The sequence below is a fragment of the Humulus lupulus genome, chromosome 2 (assembly GCF_963169125.1).
Source record: "Humulus lupulus chromosome 2, drHumLupu1.1, whole genome shotgun sequence".
NCBI classification, from domain to species: domain Eukaryota; kingdom Viridiplantae; phylum Streptophyta; class Magnoliopsida; order Rosales; family Cannabaceae; genus Humulus; species Humulus lupulus.
Window position 1 is genome coordinate 59377123 of NC_084794.1, and position 20707 is coordinate 59397829.

Here is a 20707-nt window from a genome sequence, read left to right on the forward strand (position 1 = left end):
CAAGATCACAAGCGACTGGGGCGAGGAGGCCTGCGGGTGACCAACCTCGTCACTAGGCCTCGCAGCCGAAAAGGACTATAAGCTTCGTAAGCGGGAGTTCAGATTACACCCGGTCTATAAGTATATATAATATTGAGCCTAGAAATGTTGGGAATCAGGGAAATCATCCTGACCTTCAGGATCACCTGAACCATAACCAGGGGCAAGCTAATCCCACGAACCCGGATTTGCGAGACCATTTGAACGGTCGAAAATAGTTCGCGTATGGAAATCAGAATAACCCTATGCTGGGACAAGGAGCTGGATTTTTCATAAACAATAACCAGCTCCCTTAAGTTCAAGCTCGACCCTTAGTAGATCCGGTCCAAGAGAGAATTGACCAGTTGAATGGGCGTTCAGGCTCTTGCAAGATGAGTAGAACTGAGAGAAGGCTGAAGAGTCTGATGAGGAGCTCAAACCTTTTGCCCCACATATCTCTAATACCCCATTTTCGCAAGGGTTTAGGATACCCCACATAGCACCATTTAATTGGAACTCAGACCCATACAATCAACTGAGAACCTTCAATACCATAATGCAAACCAGCAATGTTGGCTATGAGCTCCGATGCATGCTGTTTCCAGCTACTCTTACAGGACCAGCGAAAAATTGGTTCGAGAAATTTAGAAGACATTTGATCTCGTCTTGAGATCAGTTAGCCAAGGAGTTTAAGAAACAATTCAAAGTTATGGTTGGCGTCAGGCCCGAAGCCTCGACCTTGACTAATGTTTGACAACAGCAAGGGGAGTCACTGAAAAGTTACCTTACGAGGTTTAATATAGAAGTGGCTCGAGCCCGTAATGTCGATGATAGTGGCCACTTAATGGCTGTGTGAGCTAGTCTACTACCAGGGAGTCCCCTTTGGGAAGATTTGCAAAGAAAACCCATAAGGTTATTAACTGAGTTGAACCGGAGGGCCCAGAGGTTTGTTAATGTAGAAGAAATGAGGTTGGCATTAAACCTAACCTCCCAGCCAGTAACTACAATGACAAACTAACTGAGCCTCGACCTCGGCGACCCCATCAATGTCAAAACCCTCTGGGGATAACCCTTCTAAAAGGAATAAAAATGAAGGGAATAGCCCCGAGGCTGATGGTGGGAAAAAGAATAAGGGAGACAAGTATTTCTCCGTCTACATAGTGTATACCGAGCTCAATGAGACTCGAGAAAAGATATTTCATGCCAATGAGAATCAGGTCCCATTCAGGCGACCTGACCCAATGAGGAATCAGAAGGCAAAAAGGGACTCCAATAAATATTATAGATTCCACAGAGAAATCAGACACACAACTGATGAGTGCCGACAACTGAAGGACGAGATCGAAGGATTGATCTCGAGGGGATATTTCAAACAGTATGTAAGAAACCAAAATTCCAATCATTCCTCAACAAGTCAAAGGGCAAAAACTACACAACCTGCCCAACAGAATAACTCCCGAGCATGGGAGGATGAGTGACCTCCTCCAATTGATGGAGAAGATGTAGTAACTATTTTGGGGGGACCTCATATTGTAGGATCAGGCAGAAACGCCCAAAAGAGATATGTTAACGAGCTAAAGACTGGAGATGGTTCTCCCTACGAACTTGAACCACGAGCTCCAAAGTAGCAAAGGGTTGAAACTCAACCCATCAACTTTACCGAAGAGGATGCATCACACATCCAATTTCCTCACAATGACCCCCTTGTATTCACTCTTCAGCTCGCGAATAGGAGGGTGTGCAGGGTCCTAATTGATAACAGGAGCTCTGTGAATATCCTTTACATGGCCACTCTAGAAAAGATGGGACTCACACTTTGCAATTTGAAAGCATGTGCAACAACGTTGTACTAATTTTTTGGAAAAGGGATTGCCTACATGGGATCCATTGAACTCCCCGTGACCTTGGGAGACTATCCAGTCTCGGTGACCAAGATGAGGGAGTTCGTGGTGGTGGATACCCCATTGGCCTACAAAATACTGCTCGGGAGGCCTGCTCTGATTGGGATGGGGGCAGTGTCGTCTGTTAAGCATCTGTCCATCAAGTTCTCGACATCTATTGGCATCTGTACGTTGAAGGGAGACCAGCTCGTAGGAAGGGAATGCTATATCATTTCCATGAGAGGAAATAGTCAAACAAGTGCCCAGGCACTTGTGGTTATTCAGGAGATGGACAGAACCATCTTCGAGATAGAAGAGGAGATCAACCCTAGAGTATAAGAAATGGCTAATCTCGAACCACTGGAGGAGCTTGAAGAAGTGGAGCTCGATGAAAAGGATGCCACGAAGGTGGTAAAAATGGGTAAGAACCTTTCTGAAAGGGCAAGATAGCAATTAATTTGCTTCCTGAAAGAAAACCAGGATGTGTTTTTGTGGTCTCACTCGGACATGGTAGGAATTAGTCTGAATGTCATAAGCCATGCACCAAACATTGATAAGAGCTTCCCCCCGAAGCATCAAAAGTGAAGGCTCCTAGACGATGACAGAAAGAAGGCCCTTCAAGAAGAGGTTGGGAGGTTAAAATCGAATCGCTTCATACGAGATTATTTTTATCCTGATTGAATCGCCAATCCAATGTTGGTCCCAAAACCAAATGGAAAATGGCAAACTTGTATCGATTATTCAGATCTCAACAAGGCATGTCCTAAAGACTGCTTCCCCTTACCTCGGATAAACCAACTTGTAGAAGCCACTGCAGGTCATGACATCATGTCATTCATGGATGCTTATTTTGGATATAACCAGATTTCCATGCATGCACTAGACCAAGAACATACAAGATTTGTAACCTATAAAGGATTGTATTGCTACAACATCATGCCTTTTGGGCTCAAAAATGCTGGAGCCACATACCAAAGGCTGGTAAATAGGATGTTTGCTGAACAAATAGAGAATAACATGGAAGTTTATGTGGATGATATGTTGGTCAAATCTAAACATAACAATAACCATGTGGATGATCTTGTTGAGTGATTTGTTATACTTAAAAAATACAACATGAAACTTAACCCACAAAATGCTCGTTCAGAGTATCTTCGGGTAAGTTCCTTGGATTTATAGTAAATTCTCAGGGAATAGAGGTTAATCCAGACAAGATCAAGGCGTTGATAGACATGCCCCCACCTCGAAAACATAAGGATGTCCAGAGCCTAACTGGACAAATGGCAGCCTTAAGTAGGTTTATCTCAAAATCTATAGACCAGTGCCTTCCATTCTTTAACCTTTTAATAGGGGGAAAAAAATTCGAGTGGTCGAAAGAGTGCTGTAACGCCCTAAACTCCAGGGACCGTTACGATGTGCCTTATAAATAGTGCTAAACTTACAAATCGAGTCATTTGGCCAAAATCGTGTGACTAAGTATGATTAGCGGTTTAGGGATTAAAAATTTTGGTTAAGATATAACGTTTCATTAGAACGTTTATTGTATACATTGGGATCCCAAAAAATATATAATTTAAAGGTCTATTACAAGAAAATATTTACAACCAGCCGATCTAAGCAGCAAACCAGGGTTTAACCCTAGTTCCTCTTTCAACCCTCGGCCATGGCGGTCGAGTAGCCGCATATGTACACATCGCACCTAAGCTCTCCAACTCAAGGATGGTCCAGCTTTCTTTTGCCTTTACTTGCACCACATAGCACCCGTGAGCCGAAGCCCAGTAAGAAAACCTAATATGCTCATGAACAGTAATAACATGTCATGAAATCATAAGGCACATGCCTCGCAAATGTAGCCCTATTCAAGCAGGCAAATGAGTTCATGTAATGATGAATATACTACATCAACCGATGATCATAATAATCATCCAGGGCTTTTAGCCCCAAATAGAAGAGTGACAGTTGTAATCGTCACTAAGGTGGGTTTCGTTCCTATCAGCCATGTGACGATAGGGTCACCGGGGTTTTATAGATAAGTGATCATTTCACTAGCTTAAACAAGATAGGTGTTTGATGTACTACTCACCAATATAACCTACTGCATGATCAGAGTCAGAACCATGGGATTCTGCTCCCTAGCCACGCGACAAACAGTCACCTAGGCCTTTGGCCCTGCTCTGAGTAACTAGTCTTAGACTAGTCAAGTGCTTATAATTTTCATCGACCTTCGGGTCAGTCCAGCATTAATGCTCCTAGATTCATTCAACGCTGATATCGATTAGATCTAATCTTTTATTGGCTTTGCGTTCATGACGCTTATGCTGTTTCTGACTCTCAAGTCAGTAATACGCGACCAGTGCCATCCCTGACTAGTCAGTGCCATACATAAGTAAGCAATAATACCAAACATATATCATATGTCAAATATCCGAAAATAGGGCATTCAACATGCTTACTTAACAATTGCTAGCATAATTAGGATCATGCATAAACACAGAGACTCAAGCTCTGAACAATCTCATATTCAATAATCATAGCATGCCTTAATCACATGTTTCTTGTGCAACACATGCATCACATTTAATCACTTGACATGCCTCAACAATAACCATGCATGTCACATTTAAACATCCAACATGCATCAAGAATAACCATGCATGTCATATACTTAGGGTGCAATTTTCTTACCTTTGGTCCAAGCACAGGTTACCAATAAATGAGCCACAAGCATGATCCTTATTCCAAGCCTCTAGTGACAACCTAGTCACAACCATAAACGGTGATCCAATAAGTTCAAGTTCTAAAACCATTCCTGGAACCAAGACCTAGCCTCCGAGACATCAAATCCCACTAAATGGGGTAGTACGAATGATCCCGAGGCTAAGGTTTGAGTTCCCAAGCTTAAAACATCACTTTGGCCACAAATGGCCTTAAGTGCCGCGGCCCGCCTCCAATTAGAGGCAGAGCCCTTCTCTGCCTAAGCCTAGCACAACGGCGCTCCACCTTGCGCCGCGGCTCTAACAACCCATCAGCAACCTTCACCTTCTTCATTGATCCTGGGCTGCGGCGCCCAAGAACAGGGCCGCGGTCCAACCACGAACCAGCCATTTTTCCTCATTTTCTCCATTTAAAAACCTTCCACAAACCTATCCAAACTCAAAAATCAAAGTTCCCAAATATCCTCATGATCCAAAACCCACAAAACCCAAGCTTCAATTCAATCAAAAACTCATCAAAACACAAATTCCAATTCAAGCTTAAAAACTTTAAAAACGTTGAACTTAAAACTTGAATTACCTCTGATTGAGTTGTTCCCAACTAAATCCTTCGTCTAATAAGCTTCTAATCTTTCCTAGGATCACTATGCCTCGATCCTCGCCTGAATCTGAGTCCTAGAACTCAAGTTTCCTTTGAAAATGCGATCGGGAGACGAAAATGGAACTTAGAGGGAGAGAGAACGTTCTCAACGTTCTTTTATTTCTTGAAAGGTTACTTCAAGCTTAAGTAGCCTCAAACAAATCCTAACGCTCGGGGTCCCGAAAACACCTCCGGGGACAAAATAGTCAAAACCTCAAGAATTTCCCCCTAATCTTACTAACTCCCAATTTATCACCAAATATTTATTCTCATTACCCAATAACCCGGTAATGCTCTAAATACCCATTGACTCACTCTGAGTCAAGAATAAATCCCGTTGTGACTTTCCCACTAGCTTACCTCCTAGGATCGTCTCGTGCTGGGTAACCCTGGCATAACCAAATAATAATAAAGCACCACACACATATCACATATTTGCCAAATATGCCCGAAATGGCCAAAATATGAAAATCACCCAATTAATCATAAATGGGTTCACATGCATATTTAATACACCTAAACATGCATATTATCGTTTAATCACATAATAAATCAATTATGGCCCTCCTGGCCTCCTAATCAAGGTCCTAAACCTTATTAGGAAATTTGGGGCTTTACAACTATCCCCTGCTTACAGAATTTTTGTCCTCAAAATTTATCTGAACTACTCGGAATAAGAATTCCGCACAACTGATTGCAGTTTCCCAGGTCATTCCCTCGACCTCACTGTTTTTGTATCATTACCTTAACCCAAGGTACATTTTGCTCCTCAGAACTTTATTCTTTCTGTCTCATATCTGGACTGGCTATTCCTTACAGGATAACTTAGCCTCAACCTCCAGATTCTCTTAACTCAACTCATGAGTTTCTTTCAACCCATGTCCTCAGCATGGAAACACAACTCAAACTGTTATACTACTCTAGGGCTCAACTTGCCTCTTTCTCCTCACCCCTTTTAACATGGTGATACTTGAAAGAAGATACAATCTTCTACTTGGAACTCCATGTTTCTACTTTTCAATTCATTAAAAATTTTCCATTTACTCTGAGAAGTGGACATCCAAGCTCTAACCTCTAATAAACTCAATGGTCCCCTGAACCACCTCAGGATCCAGAATCAACACCTCACCCATCTCATTCCAATGAACGGTTGAAAAACATTCTCAAACATACCTCCTCTCATAAGGTACCATTCCAATACTGGATAACTCTCTCTTTCTCTCTCTGATTTACCATCAGTCTGAGAATAATGAACTCTACTGAATTCCATCAATATACTTATCGCCTTTCTTAACCCTTCCAAAACCTGGAAGTAATGATAGAGTCTTCATCTGATAAGATAGACCTTGAATTCTTAAGAAGGCATACTATCTCTCTCACAGAGAAATCTGAATACTGATCCGCTGAATTACTTGTCCTTACTGACAGAAGCGAACTCACTTCAAATACTGGTCCATAATGACCCAATACCAACTCATACTAGCCCACTATCCTGAGCAGCCCCACCGGAAAACCCATCGCGATGCTTCCTATTTCCATTATAAAGTGCTCAAAGACTACAATGGCCCCACTGACTTCTGATATTCTGTCTTGACCTGCTAACAAGTTAAGAACTTTACCACGCATACCATTATGTCCCTCTCCATCTCAAGGCATCAATAAAAAGCTTTCAAACTATGATACACTGCCATGATGCTTGAATGAAGAGAATAAGAAGAGTAGCACGAGATTCATCCAGAATCTCCCTATTAATCCCAGTGTCCATCGAATTCCACAACTGATCCTTATGCCACAATAAACCTATACCCGACATTGTATATCTCTTAGTTAGTCCAGCTAAGACTTTCCACTCAATCTTTCTATCTGTGGTTCACTTATTTATTTCCCTTTTGATCCTTTATGAGATAATAATCTCAAGCATAAAACTGGCCATCCGGCCCACTGGAAAATCCACACTGGTCAAATCCTTTAACCAAGATGTTGCATAAGAAGTCACTTCTTTCTGCTACTAAGGTGTCATAACCACTACAAATTGATTCTGATCTACAAGAAGACTCAAAACTCTATCACAAAGCACATATAATATCCTGCACATCCAAGGAAACTCTTGCCTACCGAGGCGTTCCTTGACCATGGCAAATCTCCGCAGAGAATACACCACAATACCATCGTTCAAGACGATCACAAATCCCATTCAAATAATCATTTGAATGCTCTGTCCATCTAATTCATCAAGACACTCAACAGTAATCAAACTCTCAAATCATAACTAAGTACTCCCAGCGCCCTTATTTGATATAAAACAATCTTCTACATATCCTTCTCCCTGATCTCTAGCTGGTAATAACCAGATCAAAGATCCACCTTGGAGAGCACCATATTACTCAGTAACTGAACCTTAAGTTCTTACAACTTTGCTGAAGTCGTTCAAAACAGTTCCCTAAAACCTGATTCCATCCTTGGCACTAATCCAATCACCATTTTATCTCTTCATATAAAAGAACCCTGGAAAGTCCCCTGGAAACACATCCAGAAACTCACAGACTAGTTCAGTCTGTCCTGATCCCACTGGCACAATCTAAGTGGTATCCACCACCCTAGCTAAGGGTTCTATGCATCTCCCTGTCATAAAACTCTAGCTCTCAATACAGATGTCATAAGCATACAAAATCTATACATTGTGTCAACTGTCTCAGGCTTCCCACTCTCAAGCCCAAGAGTTATTATCCTTTCCCTACAATTTAGCATTGCCCCACACTTACTTAACTAATCCATATCCTGAATCATACCAAAGCCAGTCATAACCAGCTTTATCAAAGTCACTGATGAGTCCTTTTTATCATAACCCAACTCATCTCTTAAATCACAAATACAGTAGCACTTTCCCATCATAACATAACCATGAAATTTGTATAATAACTCATGTTTCTCTAGATGCACCAAGCAAAGGAATATCATGGCACCAAAACCAATTAGCATAACTCAAAAATCAGAACTAGAAAACTGACCTACCACCCCTGAGGAACTAGTCTTAGTCTCAGACTCTGACTGCCTTGGAATAAACATTGGAGCTGGAGTCGAGCTGTCTATCCTCTTTTGATTCATCCTCTCATAGCCTTGGGAAATTCTTCACAATATGCCCAACCATGTCACATGCAAAACATGCCTTTGCTCGACATTCTCCCAGATGACATTTCTTTCACCGAGTGCATATTGGATAAATTTTCTTCCAGCTTTCATTCTTGCTTGCTCCAATAAGTGGAGGTATCATTATCTGAGCTCCGTGCTCTCTGGTACTCTTCTTCTCATTTCTTATGCTCTCAACAACAAGAGCATTTTCAACCACCTGAGCATAGGTAGAGATTTCATGCATTGGGGAAACTCTAATGCCCCGAACTATTCCAGGATTCAATCCTTGAATAAACCTTTCCTTCCGAGCTATATCTATGGGTACCATGTCAAAAGCAGGCTTGAGCAACCCATCAAATCTGTTAACATACTCGGTTACTAATGCCTTTCCCTGAATGAGATTCACAAACTCATTCATCTTTGTAGTCTTGGCTGCATCACAATAATACCTTTCATTGAACAGCTGCCTAAATTCTTTCCAATCCATCATAGCTGTGTCTCGTGTCTGGGATACTACTTCCCACCATGTCTGGGCATCATCCTGCAATACAAATATAGCACAAATCACCCTATCGTGACCCACCAGCCCCGTACTGTCCAGAATGGAACGGATCATGCCCATCCATTGCTCAACACCGAATGGATCTAGGCCTCCCTCGAAGACTAGAGGGTAATACTCCTGGAATCTTTCACAGAGAAACTCCCACCTGCTCTCAACCCTAGGCTGAGCCAAAGCTGATACCACTCCTAGCATAACAAAGGAGGAAGTATTTCCCGACAGGTTCTGCTGTTGCTTCAGACACCTGATCTCTTCCTCATGCCTCTGCAATCTTGATTGCAAATCTGTGAACATCTGCTGAAAATTCGTAGGAGTAGATGAAGAACTAAAACCTTGGCTGAAACTCCCAGCCTAAGTATAACCACCACCAGACCTCATTATCTGCCTTGGATATAAACCTGCTGATTAAATCAGCAGTCAATAACTTGACCCATTAAATATGATGAGCATATCAAGAGTTTTCGCCATAGGAACAATCTTACCACACCACATTCACAAGTCACTGTAGTGCTATAAACATGCCCATGGCATTCATACATCAATCATAATCCCTGCTCTTCCTACATTCATACCATGCCTCCAACTCCAACATGTAAATATCACAATTATATATTCATGGAACATGTAATCATATGATCATATTCATATATATATATTCACGGAGCATATAATCATATAGTCAAGAGTTAGGCTCTATCAGAATCTCATGCTCCCTAATAAAATGTGCAGGTAAAGCATTTACATTCTATTTAAGCAGTTAAGCACATAACTACAGAAATAGTTACCATTCCCTGAGTGAAGCTATCTTCAGTGACGAGTGTACCTGCCCAGCTTGTCTTCAGGAACCATAAACCTTGGTTCGCTCTAATACTAAGTTGTAACGCCCTAAAATCCAGGCACCGTTACGGTGTGCCTTATAAACAGTGCTAAACTCGCTAATCGAGTAATTTGGCCAAAATCGTGTGTCTAAGTATGATTAGCAGTTTAGGGATTAAAAATTTTGGTTAAGATATGACGTTTCATTAGACCATTTATTGAATACATTGGGATCCCTTAAAAACATATAATTTAAAGGTCTATTACAAGAAAATATTTACAACCAGTCGATCTAAGCGGCAAAACAGGGTTTAACCCTAGTTCCTCTTTCAACCCTTGGTCGTGGCGGTCGAGCAGCCGCATATGTACACATCGTTACCTAAGCTCTCCAACTCAAGGATGGTCTAGCTTTTTTTTTCCTTTACCTGCAACACATAGCACCTGTGAGCCGAAGCCCAGTAAGAAAACCTAATATGGTCATGAACAGTAATAACATGTCATCAAATCATAAGGCTCATGCCTAGCAAATATAGCCCTATTCAAGTAGGCAAATGAGTTCATGTAATGATGAATATACAACATCAATCGATGATCATAATAATCTCACGGGCTTTTAGCCTCAAATAGAAGAGTGACAGTTGTAATCGTGACTAAGGCGGGCTCTGTTCCCATCATCAATGTGATGATAGGGTCACCGGGGCTTTATAGATAAGTGATCATTTCACTAGCTTAAACAAGATAGGTATTTGATGAACTAGTCACCAAAATAACCTACCGCATGACCATAGAGTCACAACCATGGGATTCCGGTCCCTAGCCACATGACAAACAATCACCTAGGTTTTTGGCCCTGGCTCTGAGTAACTAGTCCTAAACTAGTCAAGCGCTTATAATTTTCATCAACCTTCGGTTCGGTCCAGCGTTAATACTCCTAGATTAATTCAACACTAATATCGATTAGATCTAATCTTTTATCAGCTCTGCGTTCATGACGCTTATGCCATTTCTGACTCTCAGGTCAGTAATACTCGACCACTTCCGACCCTGACTAGTCAGTACCATACACAAGTAAGCAATGTTACCATATATCATATGTCAAATATCCGAAAATAGGGCATTCATCATGCTTACTTAACAATTTATAGCATAATTAGGATTATGTATAAACACAAAGACTCAAGCTCTGAACAATCTCATATTCAATATACATAGCATGCCCTAATCACATGTTTCTCGTGCAGCACATGCATCACATTTAATCACTTGACATGCCTCAACAATAACCATGCATGTCACATTTAAACATCCAACATGCATCAAGAATAACCATGCATGTCATATACATAGGGTGCAGTTTTCTTACCTTTGGTCCAAGTACAGGTTACCAATAAATGAGCCACAAGCACGATCCTTATTCCAAGCCTCTAGTGATAACCTAGTCACAACCATAAATGGTGATCCAATAAGTTCAAGTTCAAAAACATATCCCGGAACCAAGACCTAGCCTCTGAGACATCAAATCCCACTAAACTGGATAGTAGGAATGATCCCGAGGCCTAAGGTTTGAGTTCCCAAGCTTAAAACATCACTTTGGACACAAATGGCCTCAAGCGTCGCGACCCTACCTCCCAAGCGCCACAGCCCACCTCCAAACGGAGACAGAACCCTTTTCTGCCTGAGCCTAGCGCCACGGCGCTCCACCTTGCGCCGCGGCCCTAACAGCCCATCAGCAACCTTTGCCTTCTTCATCGAGCCTGGGCCGCGGCGGCCAAGAACAGGACCGCGGCCCAACCGCGAACCAGCCATTTTTCCTCATTTTCTCCATTTAAAAACCTTCCACAAAACTATCCAAACATCTCAAAACTAAAAAATTAAAGTTCCCAAACATCCCCATGATCCAAAACCCACAAAACCCAAGCTTCAATTCAATCAAAAACTCATCAAAACGCAAAATCCAATTCAAGCTTAAAAACTTTAAAAACGTAGAACTTAAAACTTGAATTACCTCTGATTGAGTTGTTCCCAACTAAATCCTTCGGCTAATAAGCTTCTAATCTTTCCTAGGATCACTATGCCTCGATCCTCGCCTGAATCCGAGTCCTAGAACTCAAGTTTCCTTTGAAAATGCGATCAGGAGACGAAAATGGAACTTAGAGGGAGAGAGAACGTTCTCAACGTTCTTTTATTTCTTGAAAGGTTACTTCAAGCTTAAGTAGCCTCAAACAAATCCTAACGCTTGGGGTCCCGAAAACACCTCCGGGGACAAAATAGTCAAAACCTCAAGAATTTCCCCCTAATCTTACTAACTCCCAATTTATCACCAAATATTTATTCTCATTACCCAATAATCCGGTAATGCTCTAATTACCCATTGACTCACTCTGAGTCAAGAATAAATCCCGTTGTGACTTTCCCACCAGCTTACCTCCTAGGATCGTCTCGTGCTGGGTAACCCTGGCATAACCAAATAATAATAAAGCACCACACACATATCACATATTTGCCAAATATGCCCGAAATGGCCAAAATATGAAAATCATCCAATTAATCATAAATGGGTTCACATGCATATTTAATACACCTAAACATGCATATTATCATTTAATCACATAATAAATCAATTATGGCCCTCCTGGCCTCCTAATCAAGTTCCTAAACCTTATTAGGAAATTTAGGGCTTTACAAGTGCGAGCTCGAATTTCAAGTCCTTAAGAAACACCTAGCCGAACCACCAATCTTTTCCAAACCTATTAAGGGAGAGATTTGGTTTTTATACCTTGCTACAACCGAGCACACCATTAGTGCAGTACTTGTGACGAAGGATAAGAAAATACAAAAACTTGTATACTATGTCAGCAAAAGATTATTGGGGGCGGAATCGAGATACCTATTAATGGAAAATCTGGTTCTGATCCTGATACACACATCTCGAAAGCTCCAACCCTACTTCCAAGCACACCCTATTCCTGTGTTAACTAACCATCCCCTACGACAAATTTTCTCCAAGCCAGAAGCGTCTGGAAGACTGTTGAAGTGGGTTGTGGAACTCAGATAGTTCGAGATCACTTATCACCCGAGAACAAAAATCAAAGGATAGGCTCTGGAAAATTTTATTGTCGAATGCACTGGGATCTCCAACGATGAAGTTGTAACCCCTGCCCACGAGTTGTAGAAAATTTACATCGATGGATCCTCTAACGAAAATGGATCGGAGACAGGCATCATATTAATTACTCCAACAGGAAATCATTTCCACTGGGCTCTAAGGTTCAGCTCCGAAGCGTCAAACAATGAGGCTGAATACAAGGCGTTACTAGCAGGACTTTGAATAGCCAACGAGCTCAAAGTAATGGCTATACATTGATATAACAAATCACAGCTAGTTGTTAACCAAGTCCTGGGGGAGTATCAGGCTCATGGTATAAAAATGGCTGCTTACTTAGAGAAATTAAAAGCAGCACTCAGACAGTTTGAGTTCTACGGTATAGAGAAAGTCCCCCAGGAGCATAATTCAAATGCAGACGCATTAGCCAGGCTCGCCACAACAAAAGATGCTAATACACTGATTGTGGTCTTAGTAGAGTTTTTACCAACCCCGAGTATTAACGAGCCTGACGAAGAAGAAGTATGCATGATTGACTCACAACCAACCTGGATGACCCCAATAGTAGACTACCTCAAAACCGACAGTCTCCTAGCAGACTGGAACGAGGCTAGAAAGATGATGTATCAAATTCCAAGATACACTATTGTGGAAGGGAAGCTGTATAGAAGGGGCTACTCTATGCCATTACCCCACCAGAGGAAAAAATGATTTTGGAAGAAATCCATGAAGGGTTTTGTGGAGATCACACTGGGAGCATAGTTTATCGAAAAAGGTGACAAGGCAAGGTACTTCTGGCCCACAGTCAAGGTGGACTCATTCGAATATGTCAAACGATGTGATAAATGCCAACGGTTTGCCTCAATTCCACGAGCTCCACCCACCGAGCTCACCATGATGAGCTCCCCATGACCATTCACAGTATGGGGAATTGACCTCATAGGCTCCTTGCCAACTGGAAAAGGTGGGGTAAGGTATGTTGTGGTTGCAATTGAATATTTTACAAAATGGATCGAAGCTGAACCCTTGGCCACTATTACCTCGAATAATGTTCTAGATTTTGTAGTAAAAAATATCATCTGCAAATATGGGATGCCGAGAAAGATAGTATCAGATAATGGGACCCAGTTCGACAGTGATCTGTTTACACATTTCTGCAAAAAAAAAGGATAATAAAAAGTTTCTCCTCTGTGGCCCATCCCCAGTCAAATGGCCAGGTCGAAGTAGTCAATAAGACTTTAAAAAGCTCCATGAAGAAAAGGCTAGAAGAGGTTAAGGGGAACTGGCCCGAGGAGTTGCCTCAAGTCTTGTGGGCTTATAGAACAACAACACAGACTTCAACGGGGCATACTCATTTCTCCCTAACTTATGGATGCGAGGCCATGTTACCAATTGAAGTCGAAATCCAAACAATACAGCATGATGCTTACAATCAGGCCTCGAACCAATCTCAGCTCGAAGAAAGTCTAGACCTCATTGAAGAAAGACGAGATGAAGCCTAATTGAAAAATGTTGTATACCAACAACGAGCTACTAGGTATTTTAACAAGAGGGTTTGAGATAGAAAATTCAGATTGGGAGACCTGGTGCTAAGGCACGTATTCTTAGCCACATGAGACCCGTCTGCTAGGGTACTTGGACCTAACTGGGAAGGGCCTTACCAAATCGAGTATAATCTTTTATCGGCTCTGCTTTCATGATGGTTATGTCATTTCTGGCTCTTAGGTCAGTAACACGTGACCAATGCCAAAACTAAATAGTCAGGGCCATGCATAAGTAAGCAATGCTACCAAACATATATCATATGACAAATATCCAAATACAGGGCATTCAGCATGCTTACTTAACAATTGCTAGCATAATTAGGATCATGCATAAACACAGAGACTCAAGCTCTGATCAATCTCATATTCAATATTCATGGCATGCCCTATTCACATGTTTCTCGTGCATCACATGCATCACATTTAAACATCCAACATGCATCAAGAATAACCATGCATGTCATACACACAGGGTGCAATTTTCTTACCATTGGTCTAAGCACAGGTTACCAATAAACGAGCCACAAGCACGATCCTTATTCCAAGCCTCTAGTGATAACCTAGTGACAACCATAAATGGTGATCCAATGAGTTCAAGCTCTAAAACCAATCCCGAAACCAAGACCTAGCCTCCGAGACATCAAATCCCACTAAATTGGGTTGTAGGAATGATCCCGAGGCCTAAGGTTTGAGTTCCCATGCTCAAAACATCATTTTGGCCATAAAAAACCTCAAGCGTCGTGGCCCCAAAACCCTGAGCCGCGGCCCCCAGCCAAAACAGAAGCACTAGGGGAAAATGCCGCGACACACCACACCCAGTGTCGCGGCCCCTAGAACTCACAAAACCTTCCACCTGCTTCATCGAGCCTGGGCTGCGGCGCCCAAGAACAGGGTCACGGCCCAACCTCGGACCAGCCATTTTTCCCTGATTTCTCTATTTTAAAACCATCCAAAAACCTATCCAAACATCTCCAAACTCAAAAATCAAAGTTCCCAAACATCCCCATGATCCAAAACCAACAAAACCCAAGCCTCAAATCATCCCAAAAAATACAAAATCCAATTCAAGCTTAAAAACTTAAGACTTAAAACTTGAATTACCTCCGATTAAGTTGTTTCCAACTAAATCCTCCAGCTAATAAGCTTCTAATCTTCCCTAGGATCGCTATGCCTCGATCCTCTCTAGAATCCGAGTCCTAGAACTCAAGTTTCCTTCGAAAATGCAATCGAGAGACGAAAATGGAACTTAGAGGGAGAGAGAACTTTTGAACGTTCTGTTTATTTCTTAAAAGGTTACTTCAAGCTTAAGTAGCCTCAAACAAATCCTAATGCTCGGGGTCCCGAAAACACCCCCGGGGACAAAATAGTCAAAACCTCATGAATTTCCCCCTGATCTTACTAACTCCAAATTTATCATCAAATATTTATTCCCATTACCGAATAACCGGGTAATGCTCCAAATACCCCTTGAATCACTCCGAGTCAAGAATAAATCCCATTGTGACTAATCCACTAGCTTACCTCCTAGGATTGTCTCGTGCTGAGTAAACCTAGCATAACCAAATAATAATAAAGCACCACACACATATCACATATATGCCAAATATGCCAGAAATGGCCAAAATATGAAAATCACCCAATTAATTAGAAATGGGTTCACATGCATATTTAATACACCTAAACATGCATATTATCATTTAATCACATAATAAGTCAATTATGGCCCTCCCGGTCTCCTAATTAAGTTCCTAAACCTTATTAGGAAATTTGGGGCATTACAACTATCCCCTCCTTACAGAAATTTCATCCTCGAAATTTATCTGAACTGCCCGGAATAAGAATTCCGTACAACTAATTCCAGTTTCCCAGGTCGTTCCCTTGACCTCACTATTTCTGTAACATTACCTTAACTCAAGGAATAACTCTGTTCCCCAGAACCTTATTCTTTCTGTTTCATATCTGGACTAGCTAGTCTTTACAGGATAACTTAGCCTCAATCTCCAGATTCTCATAACTCAACTCTGAGTTTCCTTTTAACCCATTTCCTCAGCATGAAAACACAAGATACACTGTATACAATTAACAGTGCCAAAGATAAGGTCGATCCAAAGTCAATCTGACCAGTCCTATCCAGAACTCAAACTGTCAAAATAATCTAGGGCTCAACTTGCCCTTTTCTCCTCACCCCTTTCCATGGTGATACTCTAAGGAAGATACAATCTTCTACCTTGAACTCCATGTTCCTGCTTTTCAATTCAATAAAACTTTCCCATTTACTCTGAGAAGTGAGCATCCAAGCTCCAACCTCTAATAATCTCAATAGTCCCCTGAACCACCTCAGGATCCAGATATCACATCTCACCCATCTCATTCCAATGACCTGGTGATAAACATTCTCACACATACCTCATCTCATAGGATCCCTTTCCAATACTGGATAACTCTCTCTCTCTCTCTCTCTCTCTCACTTTTTGATTTACCATCAGTCTGAGGACAATGAACTGTACTAAATTCCATCTATATATTCATTGCCTTCCTTTACCCTTCCATAACCTGGAAGTAAAAGTAAAGTCTTCATCTAATAAGATAGACCTTGAATTCCATGAAGGCACACTATCTCTCTCACAAAGAGATATGAATACTGATCAGCTATATTATTCGTCTTTACTGACAGAAGTGAACTCACTTTAAACACTGGTCCACAATGACCCAAACCAATTCACGTTGTCCCACTAACCTAGGCAGTCCCACCACGAAACCCCTCGCGATGTTTCCTTATTTCCACTATGGAACACTCAAAAGCTACAATGGCCCCACTGATTCTGATACTTTGTCTTGACCTGCTAACAGGTTAAGAACTTTACCACGCATTCCATTATGCCCCTCTCCATCTTAGGCCACCACTATAAAGCTTTCAAACTCTGATACACTGACATGATGCCTGAATGAAGAGAATAAGAGAGTAGCATGAGATTCATCCAGAATCTCCCATTTAATCTTAGTGTCCATCGGATTCCAAATCCGATCCTTATACCACAATAAACCCTTAGCTAATCCAACTAAGACACTCCACTCATTCTTTCCTATCTTTGGTTCACTTAATCGCCTTTCCTTTTGATCTTCTCTGAGATAGTAATCTCAAGCACAAAAATGACCACCTGGGCCACCATAACTCTACTCTAGTTCTGGTCAGATCCTTTAACCAACATGTTGCATAAGCAATCACTTTTCCCTGCTACTGAGATGTCATAACCTCCTACTAACTGATTCTGATCTGCAAGAAGACTCAGTGCTCTTTCCCAAGGTACATGTAATATTCTTACTACCCAAGGAAACTCCTGTCCCTAAGGCGTTCCTTGACCTTGGAAAATCTCTGCAGAGAATACACCACAATACCATCATCAAAGACGATCACAAATCCCATTCAAATAATCCTTTAAATGGTTTGTCCATCTAATTCATCAAGATAACTTAACATTAATCAAACTCCCAAATAAAAGCTCAGCACTCCCAGTGCCCTTATCCAATATAATAGTCTTCTGATCAACCTTCTCCCTGGTCTCTAACTGGTACTAACCAGATCCAAGATCCACCTTGGAGAACGCCATATTACTCACTAACTGAGCCTTTAGTTCTTACAACTCTGCTGAGCCATTCAATACAGTGCCCTAAATATGATTCCATTCCTGGCACTAATCCAATCACGGTTCTGTTTTCTTTGTAAATGCAACCCTGACAGATCCCCTAGAAGCACATCCAGATGTTCACAAACTACTCCAGTCTGTCCTGATCCTGCTGGCACAATCTAAGTGGTATCCACCACACTAACTAAGCGTTCTATGCATCACCCTGCAATAAAACTCTAGCTCTCAATACATATGTCATAAGCATACAAAATCCATACACCATGCTAACTGTCTCAAGACTTCCCACTCTCAAGCCCAAGAGCTACTATCATTTCCTTACAATTTAGCATTTCCCCACACTTACTTAGCCAATCCATATCCTAAATCATACCAAAGATAGTCATAACCAACTTTATCACATCACTTATGAGTCCTTTTTATCATAATTCACCTCATCTCTTAAATCACCAGTATAGTAGCACTTTCCCATCATAACATAACCATGCAATCTGTATAATAACTCCATGTTTCTCTAGATGCAACAAGCAAAGAACAACATGGTACTAAAACCAATCAGCATAACTCAAGGATTAGAACTAGAAAATTGACCTGCCACCCCTGAAGAACTAGTCTTAGTCTCAACTTCAGACTGCATCGGAACGAACACTCGAGCTGGAGTCAAGTTGTCCATCCTCTTCTGCTCATCCTCTCTTAGCCTTGGGCAATTCTTCATGATATGCCCAACCATGTCACATAAGTAACATGCCTTTGTTCGGCATTCTCCCAGATGACACTTCTTGCACTTAGTGCATATTGGATAAATTTTCATCTAGCTTTCATTCTTGCTTGCTCCAATAAGTGGAGGTAGCACTCTTCTTCTCATTTCTTATGCTCTCAACAGCAAGAGCCTTCTCTACAACCTGAGCATAGGTAGAGATTTCATGCACTGGGGCAACTCTAATGCCCCGAGCTATTCCAGGATTCAATCCTTGAATAAACCTTTCCTTTCGAGCTACATCTGTTGCTACCATGTCAAAAGTAAACTTGGCCAACCCATCAAATCTGTTAACATACTCGGTTACTGATGCCTTTCACTAAACGAGATTCACAAACTCATTCATCTTATCAATCTTGGCTGCATCACAGTAATACCTTTCATTGAACAGCTACCTAATTCTTTTTAGTCCATCAGAGTTGTATCACGTGTCTGGGATATCACTTCCCAGAACGTCTAGGCATCATGCCGCAATACAAATGTAGCACAGATCACCCTATCATGACCCACCAGCCCCATACTATCCAGAATGGAACTGATCATGCCCATCCATTGCACAGCTCCGAATGGATCTAGGCCTCCCTCAAAGACTGGAGGGTAATATTCCTGGAATCTTCCACATAGACATTCCCATCTGCTCTTAACCCTAGGCTGAGCCAAAGCTGATGCCACTCCTGGCATAACCAAGGAAGAAGTGTTTCCTGTCAGGTTCTGATGCTGCTTCAGACTCCTGATCTCTTCCTCATGCCTCTGCAATCTTGATTGCAAATCTGTGAACATCTGCTGAAAATTCATAGGAGCAGATGAAGAACTAAAACCCTAGCTGTAACTTCCAGCCTCTGTATAACCACTACCAGGCCTCATTATCTTCCTTGGATATAAACATGTTGATTGAATCTTCAGTTAATAACTTGACCCATTAAACATGATGAGCATATCAAGAGTTTTCCCCATGGGATCAATCTTACCACACCACATTCACAAATCACTTACGGTGCTAAAAACATGTCCATGGTATTCATACAACAATCATAATCCCTACTCTTCCTACATTCACACCATGCCTCCAACTCTAGCATGCAAATATCACAATTATATATGTTCATGGAGTAGGTAATCATATGATCACATTCATATATATATATATATATTCACGGAGCATATAATCATATAGTCAAGAGCCAGGCTCTATCAGAATCTCATGCTCCCTAATACAATGTGCAGGTAAAGCATTTATATTCTATTAAAGCAATTAAACACATAACTACAGAAATAGTTACCATTCCCTAAGTGAAGCTATCTTTAGTGACGAGTGTACATGCCCAACTTGTCTTCAGGAACCATAAACCTTGGTTCGATCTGATACCAAGTTGTAACGCCCTAATCTCCAGGGACCGTTACAGTGCGCATTATAAATAGTGCTAAACTCGCTAATCGAGTCATTTTGCCATAAACGTGTAACTAAGTATGATTAGCGATTTAGGGATTAAATTTTTTGGTTAAGATATAACGTTTCATTAGAATGTTTAATGTATACATTGGGATCCCAAAAATATAATTTAAAGGTCTATTACAAGAAAATATTTACAACCAGTCGATCTAAGCGGCAAAACAGGGTTTAACCCTAGTTCCTCTTTCAACCCTCGGCTGTGGCGGTCGAGCAGCCGCATATGTACACATCACCACCTAAGCTCTCCAACTTAAGGATTGTCCAGCTTCCTTTTGCCTTTACTTGCACCACATAGCACCCGTAGCCGAAGCCTAGCAAGAAAACTCAATATGCTCATGAACAGTAATAACATGTCATCAAGTCATAAGGCGCATGCCTAGAAATATAGCCTTATTCAAGCAGGCAAATAAGTTCACGTAATGTTGAATATAAAACATCAACCGATGATCATAA